The 14,943-nt window shown below is 39.2% G+C and overlaps 1 protein-coding gene and 1 non-coding gene across 6 annotated transcripts in view; one reads left to right on the top strand and one right to left on the bottom strand.

Annotated features, from left to right (window-relative positions):
* DCAF5 (DDB1 and CUL4 associated factor 5) overlaps positions 1-14,943 on the bottom strand; it is a 103,848-nt gene that overhangs the window by 81,947 nt on the left and 6,958 nt on the right. The window lies entirely within an intron of this gene.
* Positions 7,443-7,549, top strand: LOC125910451 (U6 spliceosomal RNA). Its single transcript, XR_007453962.1, has one exon. It is a non-coding gene; the product is annotated as a U6 spliceosomal RNA (small nuclear RNA).

The raw sequence follows: 14,943 nt of genomic DNA, 5'->3' as shown, positions 1-14,943 counted from the left end.
CCGATCCTTTAAGCTGGCTCTGTGAGCCTGGCAGTCAAGTGCTTCTGTGAGGTTGGCCCCAGTCTCTCTAGGGCTTCTGTGGAAGGAGCACAGGGACCTCTTAGGAAGGCAAGGACTTTCTGCTTGGCACTAGTACCAGGCAAGGGACAAGCAGAGGACAGGGCTTCTAGGCCTGGTTTCCTCACAGACGCTTGCCTAGCTTCAATCCATCTGAGAACCCCAAAAGAACATAGCTACTCTGATGCTGGTCTTATTGGGTTGATTTAATTCTGCATTAAACTCACTAACTCATCCCTAAATGTACTATAATCACATTGTGGCAGCAGTTTTGTAGTTACAGAAAAACTATACTTAAAAAGTACTCTTTCTCAACGGATCCTGAGCTATAAGCAGAAACTATATAAGCCCTCACACCATACTGTAACAAAAGTAATTATTTAACATTCTTCTTATTTTATAGCTCAGAAAAGCTAAGGCCCACAAGGAAAAAGGATTTGCTTTGGGCTTCCTCAGAAAGTCAGCCAAGCATAGGAAGGAACTGAGAGAGCATTCTGAAACTCAGGATCAATTACTCCTGCAGCACATTGTTGAAGAGCAAGAGACTAAACCATTTAAAAATCCATCAATAGAAGTCTGGTTAAAATTATTGTTTTAATGTGACATAAAGTAGATGGTAGGGGCCAGCGGCTGAGGTTGGGGTGGGGGGTAGCGGGACAATGCGGAGTTGTTATATAATAAGAACAGTTTCAATTTTGCAAAATGAAAAAGTTCTGGAGATGGATAGTAATGATGATTGTATAACAGTGTGAAGTACTTTATGCAAGTGAACTGTACATTACAGTTAAAAATGGTTAAAATGAGGGGCACCTGGGTGGCTCAGTCGGTTAAGCATCCGACTTCGGCTCCGGTCATGATCTCACAGTCCGTGAGTTCGAGCCCCGCGTCGGGCTCTGTGCTGACAGTGCAGAGCCTGGAGCCTGTTTCAGATTCTGTGTCTCCCTCTCTCTCTGCCTCTCCCCTGTTCATGCTCTGTCTCTCTCTGTCTCAAAAATAAATAAACGTTAAAAAAATTTTTTTAAATTAAAAAAATGGTTAAAATGGTAAATTTTGTGTTATGTATATTTTACCACAATAAAAATGCAAAAACCAGCTTATTGTTCATGTATGTACCATGTATTATGATGCCAAAAAAAAAAAAAGACAAAAAACATGAGGCAGTTCTGTCTGTACTGACATGGAATAATCATGGATTAAAAAAGTGTAAGGGGCACCTGGGCGGCTCAGTTGGTTAAGCATCTGGCTTCTCCCCAGGTCACGATCTCACGGTTTGTGGGTTCGAGCCTTGTGTTGGACTCTGTGCTGTCAGTTCAGAGCCTGGAACGTCCTTCAGATTCTGTGTCTCCCTGTCTCGCCCCCTCCACCACTCACGCTCTGTCTCTCTCTCTCTCTCTCTCTCTCTCTCAAAAATAAATAAACATGAAAAAAAATTTTTTTAAAGTGTGACTGTATTAACTATTCAAAACACTATTTTCTTTAAAAAACCAAACAGAATGGGATTAGATCCAGGGTCTCATCTCTGATGGGCAGCAAAGGTGGTGCTACAGAAGGGTACATGAAGTACAAGCTCTGGAATAAAAGTGTCTGAGCACACCATCCACGTGTCCTTGAGCAAGTTATTCTACTTCTCTAACCTCAGTTTTATGATTGTAAAATGAAAAAAAAACCAACTATCTCACAGGGCTGTTGTGTGTATTGAGAAAATACATATAAAACCACTTAGCCAGTGTGCCATATGTTAGGTATATATACCCCTCAAAATGTTCTAGTTTCTTACACATATCATTCATGAATTTGTCCTTATCTTTCCAACTCTTGTTCTAGGTAGCATAAGGGTATGAATAGCATGATACATTTTTTTTAAGATTTTATTTTTAAGTAATCTCTACACCCAACATGGGGCTCAAACTCACAACCCCGAAATCAAGAGTCGGATGCTCTACTGACTGAACCAGGCACCCCGATACATTTTAATGAAAGAAAAACATACACAAATTTGTACATGGAAGGACAGATGCAAAATGGCTAACAGAGGTTACTTCTTGGAAATAGCAATTTTACTTAATACCCTTTTATGTTGCTGCAGTTGTTTTTTTGTTTTTGTTTTTGGGTTTTTTTTCCTTTTTAACTTGCAAGGACTAGAGGAAAATTATTCCGCCTGGCTTTCTTTTCAGCCTATTTACTCCTTTTCAGTGCGCATAATGTAACCGCTGCTTTGTGACGCCAAACCTCTTTTTGTATGGACCATCCCTCTCCTGAGCTCTAAGAGGCAGCATGAAGACACAGAGGCAGAGCCTGTGTGCCACACAGCCCAGCCACATCAGTGAGTGGGAAATAAAGTCTGCTTTGCTATTTTTCCAAAGTTGAAAATAATTAGCATTTGTATAGACGTTCATTCACACACATCTTTGCTTGTGAGGTAAAGATTACACAACCCTTTTTTCCAGATGAGAATCAGAGAGACATGGCTAGGCCTGGAGCCTAAAACCAAGTTGTATCCCTCCTACCAAAGTGCAGAGGCCAGACCACTACTTAGAATTTCAAGTGAATCTGCCCTACAGCATTCATTACACAGGAGAAAAGCATTTTCCATTTTGTCTCCCATTTTTTTTTTTGCCTAGAGGTGCCTAGCATTTTGCTGGCTTTTATTTTTTTTAAGCCATTTTTAAGTGTAGAGTTTTGTGCCATTAAATACATTCACATTTTTACATTATTGGGCAACCATCACCACCACCCATCTCCAGAAATTTTTCATCTTCCCAAACTGAAACTCTGTACCCAGTAAATAATAATTCTCCATTCCTGCCTTCCTCCTCCCTGCTGGCAACCACGATTCTAACTCTAGAGACATGACTTCTGTCTCTATGAATTCAACTATTCTAGGTACCTCATATTACAAAAGTTGTCCGTTTATGACTGGCTTATTTCATCATAATGTCTTCAAGGTTCACCATGCTGTGGCATGTGTCAGAATTTCCTTTTTCAGGCTGAATAATGTTCTATTTTATGTATACACCACATATGGGTGATAGCTTGCTCCCACCCTTTGGCTCTAGTGAATAATGCTATTATGAACATGAGTGTACAAGTATCTGTTCAATTTCCTGCTTTCAATTCTTTGGGGTCTACACCCATAAATGAAATTCCTGGATCATATGTCAATTCCATGTTTACTTTTCTGAGAAGCTACCATACTGTTTTCCACAGTGGCTGTACCATTTTACATTCCCACTAGCAATGTGCAAGACTTCCAACTTTTCTACATCCTCACCAACACCTGTTATTTTGTTTTATTTTGTTTTTAAGTAAGAGCTATGCTAATGAGTTTGAAATGTTTGCTGGCCTTTTTGACCTTCAAATAAGACACTAAGGTGACTCTCAGGTCCTTACTGAATATCTTGAAGCACATCAAGCAGTCTGTTATTTTCCTTCATGTACTAGTTTATATTTACCTACTTTGAGGAAAGTCAGTTATCACTCTTCTGCTCACTCACTCCACCCAGACAAAAAGAGTTGCCTGCAGTTTATCCTTATTGGTTTGGCATTTCACTTACCTGAAGGGCATTTATATATGAATGTCATATACAAATTCGGGATACTGATATGCATACCCTCCTCAAATCACTTACAAAAACATTAAAAGCAATAATCACCATTTACCCGCGCTTGCCACTTGTATAATTAGACCTATTTTAAAGGTAGATGTAGCATGAGGCAGCACAACGTTCAAGACCACAGCCTTAGAATACAAGTGCATAGGTTCAACTCCCAATGTTGCTACCACATACTAGCTGTGTGCCTCCAGGCAGGGTACTTAACCTCTCTCAACTGTATCCTCTCGTCTGCAAAACTGAGAAAACAACTCCACCTGTTTTATAGTATTATGGTAGGATTAATGAGATAGAGTTATGTGGAAGGCTTGGATGATTGCCTGATACACAGTATGAGCTACAGAAATGTTAGCCCATTATATACTACTTAAACTCCAACAATAGCTAACTTCAGATAAATTTGCTCCAGGCCAGGGACTACCCTAAGAGTTTTACATGTTTGTAGTATCTCTTCTAATGCTCTTAACAGCCCTATAAAATAGGTATTGTTGTCCTTATTATTCAGATAAAACTACAGAAAAGCTAAATAACCTGAAGATATACAGCAATCAAAAGTAGGAGCTGGGAGCTGAATCCAGGTAATCTGGCTCCAGAGATGGAGCCCCTAATCATGATACAATTCAGCCTCTCAAATACAACAGGGGCCAGGCAGCAAAGCACATGAATAAAACCTGCCAGAATAAAGGGCAGACTGGAGAATATACAATCCTTTTAAAAGAAACAAGACACGGGGCACCTGGGTGGCTCAGTTGGTTGAGCGTCCGACTTTGGCTCAGGTCATGATCTCGCAGTCTGTGAGTTCGAGCCCTGCGTCCAGCTCTGTGCTGACAGCTTGGAGCCTGGAGCCTGCTTCAGATTCTGTGTCTCCCTCTCTCTCCCCCTTCCCCCACTCATGCTCTGTCTCTGAATCTGTCTGTCTGTCTCTCTCTGTTAAAAATAAATAAACATTGGGGCGCCTGGGTGGCTCAGTCAGTTAAGTGGCTGGCTTTGGCTCAGGTCATGATCTCGCGGTTGGTGAGTTCGAGCCCCGCATCGGGCTCTGTGCTGACAGCTCAGAGCCTGGAGCCTGTTTCAGATTCTGTGTCTCCCTCTCTCTGACCCTCCCCTGTTCATGCTCTGTCTCTCCCTGTCTCAAAAATAAATAAAACATTAAAAAATAAATAAATAAAAAATAAAAATAAACATTAAAAACATTTTTTTAATAAAATAAAATAAAAAACAAGACACTACTCAGCTCCAGCCAGCTATTGCCATACAGAAATGTAAGTAAGCTCAAGGTTGCCTGATCTTCCAATTTTTCAACAAAAGCAAGCAACCTGATTTTGTAGGCTGAATGCAGGCCTCAGTGCAGGCTTCATTTAGCCCAGGGATAAGTTAAGATTGGGTGATTTGCCCAAGGTCACAAAACTGGGGTCCAGTGGCACTTCCAAAATCAGGGATAAAAAAATCAAATGGCAGGTGCAGGTGAGTATGGAGAGATAAGGAGTGTCGCTCTTCACTACAGAAGTAGCCACAGCGGGGGATAACATCTGTTGGTAATAACTTCTGCTGATACCCTGCCCTTACCTAGTACTCTTGTCCTGAAAGCTGAGCCCACTGATCTGCATATTACCTCATTTTTCTACATCTCCAATTAGGTAAGTAGGGCAGAAACATTATCCCCATTTTAAAGATGCGAAAAGTGAGGCACTGACTTGCCTCAATGATGGAAGCTTTGAATGAAGCACTTCACATTGAACAGGGAGCAGGAATTACAGTAGCAGTAACACCCTAACTAGACAGCTAGGATCCCATTAAATGGTTTCTGTAAAATTAAGTGACCAGCAGCAGTAGAGTTTAATAGAGCTAAGGTTTTAAAATCCTAAATTAGCACACTAATCCCTAGACAATGCCTCTAATGCCTGAGCTGAAAGAGAGAGAGGAATCTACAAATATTTTACACCAGAATCACAGAATTGAGTTGGATGACACCTAAGAGATCATATTCTCCAACATCTCCAATTTGCCAGGAAAGAAACTGAGGCACAAAGAGGCAAACTCACCTATCACTGAACACACCACCAGTTAGAGGTATAGTGGGATTCAAATTGAGGATGTCTGATTCCAAAGTTCCTGCTCTTCCTAAAGTGTGGCAAGCAGAGGCCACTGAATAACTTCAGACAGTAGAAAATGATTTTAACAAGTATGTATATTAATGTTTACTAGGAAAAAATAGCACATAAATCCTATGATTTGATAGACATTATAGTAATATAGTTTCAAGTATTAAGAGTCAACTAAAAAAAAGTTAAGTAATAGCACAGGTGATACCCCTTAAATTATGACAAAAGTCAAAAAGGGTTCAAACTTCTGAAATTCAGAAAATAATTATCAGATACCTTTACTATCTGCCTCCATGAGAGGGGCACTAAATCTGAGGCTGAGATTTGAAACAAACCCAAATGCAAACAGGGTAACTAGAGATTAATCTCAAAAGGTATTAGGAGAATGTGACTATATTAGCAAAGAAAGTTGCAACCTAATCAGTTGTGCTGTAATCAGCCTACAGAAAGACTACAAAATGGCCCAAACTTAAGATAAAAATATTCAGCCTCACTAATAATCAAGGCCAGTTATATGTGAACTGAAGTAGTAATAAGTTTTTAAAATGATAGTATTTTTCACATACTGACTTAATTGGCAAAAATTAAATGATGCCCAGCAACAGCCATGATGCAGTCTCATAATAAACTGGTACAAGTATGAATAAGTTAGTTTAACCATCTTGGAGGGCAAATATATATTAAATGTATTTTATAAGTATAAAAAAGTTCATACCCTTTAACCTAGAATCTCATTTCTAAGATTTTATTCTAGGAAAAAAATTAAAAAAAAACAAAATATCTCAAAGGTTGCACTATAAGAATTGCAATAAAAGCAAAAAAATAGAATGAATGTGTTCCATGAATTCCAGGAAGTCTACAAAGTCAAAACTATTTTCACAATAACAGTCAAATGTTATTTGCCTTTTTCACTGTATTGACATTGTACTTGATGGTGATGTGCAAAAGCATGGTGTTTTGTAAAATTACTGGTGCCTTAGTGACAATCAAGGCAGTACAGCAAACTACTAGTCATCAGTGTATCCTTAACTGCCACAGACTTGCAGTAAAAAAGACCAATGTCAATTTCATTTAGGAATGTCCTTGATAAAGCTCTGAAAATAATTTTTTAAGTTTATTTATTTTGAAAGAGACAGTGCACGAGCCGGCGGAGAAGCAGAGAGAGAGAAGAGACAGAATCCCAAGCAGGTTCTGCACTGTCAGAGCAAAGCCTAATGTGAGGCTTGACCCCACGAACTGTGAGATCATGACCTGAGCCGAGCTCAAGAGTCAGACACTTAACCGACTGAGCCACCCAGGTGGCCCAAAGCTGTGAAAATAATTTTACCAAATTTCAACCAGAGTATACATCTTAATACTATGTATGATGAAATGGAAAGCACACATAAAACACTTCCACTCCACACCAAAGAACAATGATTATTTTGTGGAAAAGCACATATGTGACAGTTTGCATTGTGAGCTGAACGGGCTGCTTTTTTCATCAAACACCATATACTTAAGAAACAACTGACAAACTCTAGCTATTCAGAGTTGGGTATGTGGCACATATTTGCTCAAAAATGAACACGATGAGTTTGTCATTTCAAGGAAAACAACTGGCAGTATTTGTAGCCAATGATAAAGTTCAAGCTTTCAAGTGAAAACAAGATTTTTGGAAAACTTGTAATCAGTGCTCGCTGCAGCAGCACATACACTAAAACTGGAACAATACAGAGAAGATTAGCATGGCCCCTGTGCAAGGATGACAGGCAAATTCGTGAACCATTCCATATTTAAAAAACAAAAACTTGTATTCACCACGGTGAGCTTGACTACTTCTCAATACTTAAAGGACTTTTCTGATGAGGTTGGTGGTAATATTAACAAATACGATTTCTTAAAATGTATAATAAAATGCATCAAGATTTGGAAAATCTGCATAACTCAGTGAACCAATATTTTCCCAAATGATTGATGCATGATGTTAAAAACCAATGTGTAGGGCTCTCCTAATCCTTTTAACAATCTTATGAAGTAGGTGTATTGTTGTCCTTGTTATCCAGATAACACTGCAGAAAAGCTACATAACCTGAAGTTACACAGCAATCAAGAGTAGGAGTTGGGAGCTGAATCCAGGTAATCTGGCTCCAGAGACGGAGCTCCTTACCATGATACAATTCAGCTTCTCAAATATAACAGGGGCCAAGCAGCAAAGCACATGAATGAAACTGCCAGAATAAAAGGCAGACTGGAGACCTACAACCCTTTTTAAAGAACAAGACACTACTCAGCTCCACCCAGTTACTGCCATAGAGAAACAGAGGCTCAAGGTTGCCCAATCTTCCAATTTTTCAAGAAAAGCCACAGGAAGGCCTTAAAGACAGACTAATGGATTTTAATGTACAGACTATGAAAAGCTCTCTGACATGATTTCAGATTCTACACTGCAACTAATCTTTAAGAAACTTCCACATGTCAGGGCACCTGGGTGGCTCAGTCAGTTAAGTATCCAATTTGGGCTCAGGTCATGATTTCCTGGTTTTTGAGTTCGAGCCCCATGTTGGGCTCTCTGCTGTCAGTGCAGAGCCTGCTTGGGATTCTGTCTCCCCCTACCCCTCTCCTAGCATACATGCACTCTCACTCTCTCTCTCTCTCTCTCAAAAATGAATAAACATTAAAAAAAAAAAAAAAACTTCCACTTGTCAAGTTTTGATACAGTCTCAAAGAAGAATATATTGTTATCTGATAAGGCATTAAAATACTTTCCCCTTTTCTAATTACATATCTGTGTAAGGCTGAATTTTCTTCATATATGTCAGCTAAACCAACATTTCATAGCAGATTAACTATGAATGCCCTCATAATGTCTATTATCACATTAAAGAGTTGGAAACATTTTTAAGAGTCAGAAAGAGGTAATAATGCTACTCTTCTATTTATTTTGGAAAATAATTATCTTTCATTGAAATATTATTGTTAATATAAGGTTTATTATTTCCATTCTCAAAGAAATGAGTTTTTAAACTTCACCAGCTTTAAATTCTAATGTAATAAAAATTGGTAAAAATGGCCTACATAAACTGAAGTTCTTTGAGGTCTTCGATGATTTTTAAGAACGTAAACAGGTCCTGAGATCAAAGGGTCCAAGAAGTTTTCATTTAGACAGTAGTTCTCAACCAGGGTGATCCTCCACCTGGGGCATTTGGCAATGCCTGGAGAAATTTTTGGTCATCATAACTGGGGAGCTGCTACGAGCATGTACTGGCTAGAGGCTATGGATGCTGCTAAACAGCTACGATGCACAGGACAGCCCCCATCACAAAGAATTACCCAGCCCAAAATGTCAATACTGCTGAGATTGAAAAACCCTGCTTTTGAATATTCAATGACATACACAAACATGTTAATATTAAGAAAAAAGTTACAAAACAACAGAGATGACCTAATTCCAATTTTATTTTTTTGTTTAAAAAAAAATTTTTTTTTAACGTTTTATTTATTTTTGAGACAGGGAGAGACAGAGCATGAACGGGGGAGGGTCAGAGAGAGGGAGACACAGAATCTGAAACAGACTCCAGGCTCTGAGCTGTCAGCACAGAGCCTGACGCAGGGCTCAAACTCACGGACCACGAGATCATGACCTGAGCCGAAGTCGGCCGCTTAACCCACTAAGCCACCCAGGCGCCCCCCAATTTTATTTTTTAAATATGTACGTATGCAGGAGCGCCTGGGTGGCTCAGTGGGTTAAGTAGCCGATTTCAGCTCAGGTCATGATCTCGTGTTCTGTGAGTTCAAGCCCCGCATCGGGCTCTGTGCTGGCAGCTCAGAGCCCGGAGCCTGCTTCCGCTTCTGATTCTGTGTCTCCCTCTTTCTCTGCCCCTCCCCTGCTTGCTCTCTGTCTCTCTCTCAAAAATAAAAAACATTAAAATAAAAAAATTAAAATAAATATGTATGTATTCATACAAAAAAGACTAAAATATGTCCCATGTGTCAAAAATGGTCATCCTCAGTAGGTGGTATACTTCCTTTAAGTATCTCTTTATTTTCTGAATTTCCTATAATTAATATATGATATTTTACAAACCTGTGAATAAGCGGGCAGCCTGTCTTCTAAGTGCCCTATTCTGTTGACTTGCATGATTCAACAGGAAGTTCTCAATAGTAAAGTATGGAATTAGTGAAATGTCAAAGAATAAAAAGCTCCTCAAATAGCTAGGAGAACACTAAGAACAGATTCCTGGGTCTCAACAACAGTAAGGTTTTACAAGGAAGCTATTAAATGAGTATGATGCACTGTGAAGTACTCGCAGACCACAGATCATGTCCAATCTCACTTCTGCCATACAGAACTAACCTGGACAATATGCTCTCCGGATGGTGTCACACTCGTTTATTCTGAGTAGTTTATGATTTTTTAGTTTTTTTAAATTATAACACTGCCTGCTTGGCTTTTGCAAAACTCCCTGCACAAGCAACATTATCAACATAATAAAGCTGTCTTTTCTCTTCTTTGGGCAATTCTAAAAAGGTTGAACCAATGCAGGTGCAATGCTTTTTAGTCCTTTTAGGAAGGCACACAATACCCACCCACAAGCAGGTATAAACAGATATCAACCCTGAGACTCAAGGGCTGCTTGAAACTGGTTGCCAAATATGCAAATTTCAGTTACTTCTTGCCAGTATGTCTAAGGCAAAAACACATGCTTCAGCCATCTATGGCAGCTAGTGTTATCTGCAATAAACCATCAAACATGGGTCAGACACCTATTAAAAAAAAAAAAGAAAGAAAAACAACAATCCTCAGAGGCTCCAATTAGTACTTGCTTTATGAAATAACACAAAAGATACAACTGAAATTTAGATATAAGACTTGAATGGAAATTCAGAATGAGAGAAGTTGTGTAACAAGATTTTGACAGGCACCTGAATTTGCAGAAAATTCCTCCTCCTGAGTAATGTTCTTGGAAGGAAATAGACTTTCCAAAGTAAGAAAGTATGGGCAGGCTAAGAATTAAAACTGGAGAGGGGCGCTTGGGTGGCTCAGTTGGTTGAGGGTTGGACTTCGGCTCAAGTCATGATATCATGGTTCATGAGTTTCAGCACTGCCTTGGGCTGGAGGCTGTCAGCACAGAGCCCCCTTGGGATCATGTTCCCCACCCCCCACCCCCGCCCCTTCTCTGCTTTCGTTCTCTCAAAAAAAAAAAAAAAAAAAAATAAAAAAAAAAAAAAAAAAAGGAATTAAAACTGGAGATTCAGCCAGAGTGACGGTCTGCCTCCAACCTGGAAAATTTCTACTGACTCATCTTGAAAATAATGAGCACTCCAACTTAATCAGACCAACCATGTTCAGGGACAATGAAACTGCAGATGGAATGTAGTGGCAGAAGAAGCCACTTAAAGAGTTTAACACTTTACTTGAGTAAAGTCCTTCATAAATGCAGAACCTCATGACTTTCCCTACTGAGAGACCAGATCAGAAGACCCAGATTCAGATTTTAATCCTGACTGTACTACTTACTAGTTGTAAACTACTGGGCAAATCACTTTACCTCTTTGCTCCTCTGTGTCCCTATATGTAAAATTAACGGCTTCATTTAGATGACCATTAGTCTTTTCCAGCAATAAAATTCTATGATTCTACAGAGATAATATATTAGTAGCATAAGATCACAGTGACAATGGTGAAATCTGGACTCTAACCCAGATCTTTTAAACTTCCCTATTGAGGTCATTTCACAACATGAAAGACATTCTAGAGCCAACTGGCCATATACCTGAGAAACTACAATTCCTGAAAACTTTTCTCAGGGCCAATCTATACACTTGAGGGGCCAACTTTTACTCCAGATGTATTCTGGTGCTAGACAGATACTCCATAAAACTAAGCCTGTTTAATTGTTTAATATCAGTATCACACCCACTTTTGGATAAAGTGGGAAAAAAAAATCTCAACTCAGCAGGGAATCATTCCTCAGAACATCTTTGCTCAAAATCAACTGCAAAAAACAACCCATAGGAAGACTTTTTTAAAAGGGGGCTTTGAAGAATATACAAGTGAACAGCAGAAAAAGAACTCTAAGAGGAGGTATATAGTAAGGAAGGGATAACTTACTAGCCTCTGGACATAGCATGTTCTTAATGTTAGCTTGCCCCCACCCACTTCTAATAAGAAGACAAGGAGGGGACAAATGACTATCAACCACTCTGCCTCTCAGGCTCAATCCAGTACCCTAAAAGTGGCACCTGAAAGACCTGACAGAATAGAGGCTTGGAGGTGTTCTCACCAGAGGCATTCAATGGTAAATGAGAAAAGCTAAGAGAGTAGGGCTTTGGTTTTACTTGAGTACACAACAATTTATGATTATGAGTAGGTGGACATATAACTTATCATTCAAACTAGGACATTTTTAGGAATGAAAGGAGGGCTCATAATTGTACTGGGACAATGGGGACATTGGGATGGTCCCAAGTAAACCAGGATATGTGGTCACCTTAGTTATAAAGGACCCCAGCAGGCAGCCAGGTAGGCAGGGCACCTACAGAGTTACCTTATCGACCATATAAGGTAATCTTACCTCACTGTATCAAGGGGTAGGAACCAAGTAGAAGCAACAGGGAAGATGGGAATCAGTCTTTCCACCAACATCTCTGCTACTAGGATTTGTTACAACCCTGTCAATTTCCTCAGATGCCATTTTCTCATTGATTCCTACATGCCCCAGTCCTCCGGAATATAACCTTTATTTTAAAAATTGGCCATAAGAAAGTAATACTCAGAGTACATGGACTTGACCTCCAATGCATATCAACTCTGTATCCTGAGAGGTAGGTGATAGAATCTTGGATATCAATACTGCAAAGTACAATGAATAAGGTGGCAATGAAAATGTGACCCTGAAGGCATGGGAAGAGCAGATAACTAAAGTGACAAACTGCTGTTGTCAAGTCTTTCCCTAAATCCCTGACTTAGGATAACTGATGTGGCAAGCAAGTGGAATCTAACCCTCCTTGTTCACCTAACCCATGAATAACCTTGGAAATGAAATGCCTTCTTTTTCACAGAAGCAGAATGAAGTTGCTGGTGACAGATTTAACTTTACTTGCATGAACACTATAATTCAAGTTCATTTAGGATTAAACAGGCTTATTATCTGGTCTAGGAGTCATATCTCCCTTTATGATATTATGTGTCTGTGGAAAAGCACTTCCAAATGACTTACCAGTGCTCTCTGGGCAATTAAGCCCATGTTACATTGTTTAAACCTTCTTCCAAAAAGCACTTTATCATTATTCATCTATTCCCTAGTGAGGAGACACCTATTTCTTTTGGCTGAAATCAGGCAAATGTACCCAATCCACATGCTTTCTGCAGACATCAAACTCAAATTACAGGCTCAGTAAAGACATGTCTGTTGTCTGTACCTTTAGTTGGTCTTATGCAGAAGAGGAACCAAACTGGTAACCTGAGTATACCCACTCCTAATTCTACCTCACTAAAGCAGGGGAGTTTAACCCAGTGTGAAGTTACATGGTTTATGTAAGCAAGCATAGAACACGCAAAGTGTGAGGAAGAAGATTTTAGATGACTGCCAAGACCAAAATCCAGGTGAAGTGATTTCCAGCACCAAGAGAGATCTGCTTAAGGGGCGAGTACTGTAGCTGTGACCAGAACTGTGCTTATTGGCTCAAAGCCCACTGATCCATCCCCACAGCTATACTCCCCTCCCTTCATTTACACAGAAAGGGGGAAAAAAGCAGTTAGCAAAGTATCGGAATGATAGCACCAAGAGAAGAAAATGTTGGGGAAGTCAGATCCTTTTAAAATGTACAAAACATTCTAAAAATTTCAGGGCAGTTAGTACGTCCCAGCGTTCCAGCAGACTCAGGCTAGAAATCCAGCTCCACCACAAACTGTAGGAACCTTCATGGTTACTTAACTTCTCTAAGCCCGTTTCTTCATATGTAAAATAAGGATAACAGCACTAACCCTACCTTAGGAAAGATTCTTTTAAGTATTAGATGTGGTCATGTATATAAATGTGCCTGACATATGAAACACCCCCAAATAATATTTGATAAATGAATGACATGCTCAAAAATTAGCTACTTATTGTTAAACATTTATCTTTATGAACAGCAGTCTCAGTTGAATGTCAGGTGAGATATCCTATTTAATTTGGTGGACACTGGGGAGCACTGCAGATTTTTGAGGGATCAGCAGCAGATGTGGGATAATGAGGGTTAAGTTTTAGGAAGCTTACGTGGTGACTAATAAGTATTAACAATGAAAAGAACAAAAACTTGGGAAGCAGCTATTGGAACCAAATTTTCTACAAAGACCAAGGTAATAGGCCAACGTAATAAAAATCTTTTTCATCCTTAGAATTCTATTTCACTTCATTTTAACCAGAAATAATGAATTCTAGTATCTATTTTTCCACTAATGCCCTACCTGTTCTCTGCATTACAGAACACTCTGCAGTCATTTATCAATGTCCCTTTTTGATTCTTTAACACTTAGTTATGATGATTAATACAAAACCTTCAAATGCCTGTGTCTTTTCTAGGCTATAGGTAACACTGGCTATTTTCCAAGTGGCTTAAAATAAGACATATAAAGTGCTTAACAAAGGGCCTGGCACACATTATAAGCTAAATGAAGGTTAAAAAAAAATTATTCTGTAGTTATTAAGATTAACGAGGCATATATAGTACGTTCACATTAAATATTTTTAATGAATAAACATAAGATGCCTGTATGGAACAAGTTAACTTTATTCACAGCAAAACACAGAAATAAAATTTATCACCTAAGAGGAGCAACAAGGGTTGCACATGTGCTCAGAAATTACTGATTTTTCAGTTTTCAATTTTTAGAAGAGATCCAGAAAAGGTGAACTACCCTATAAGAAGAAAATGGAAAGAAAAATATAAAAAGGCAACTTAGAAATAGCACATGCCTGGGAGCAATGAGCCCTACTTGGCATGCTGACTGCCCAAGACTAACAAGGCAGTTCTGGGCAAGTCCTCTTTCTACTTCCCCACTTCCTTTTCCATAAAATGAAGATCTTTCCTTCTCTCTGATTCAATGAGGAAGAAAGAAGATACAAAAAAGACTACCTAATGCAATATTTCTCAAGCTTCGGTCCCTCTTGATCACCTTTTGATTTTTGCCATATCCATGTAACACA

This window comes from Panthera uncia, assembly GCF_023721935.1.
Source record: "Panthera uncia isolate 11264 chromosome B3 unlocalized genomic scaffold, Puncia_PCG_1.0 HiC_scaffold_1, whole genome shotgun sequence".
Lineage (NCBI taxonomy): Eukaryota > Metazoa > Chordata > Mammalia > Carnivora > Felidae > Panthera > Panthera uncia.
This window is presented reverse-complemented; position numbering and strand designations above follow the sequence as displayed.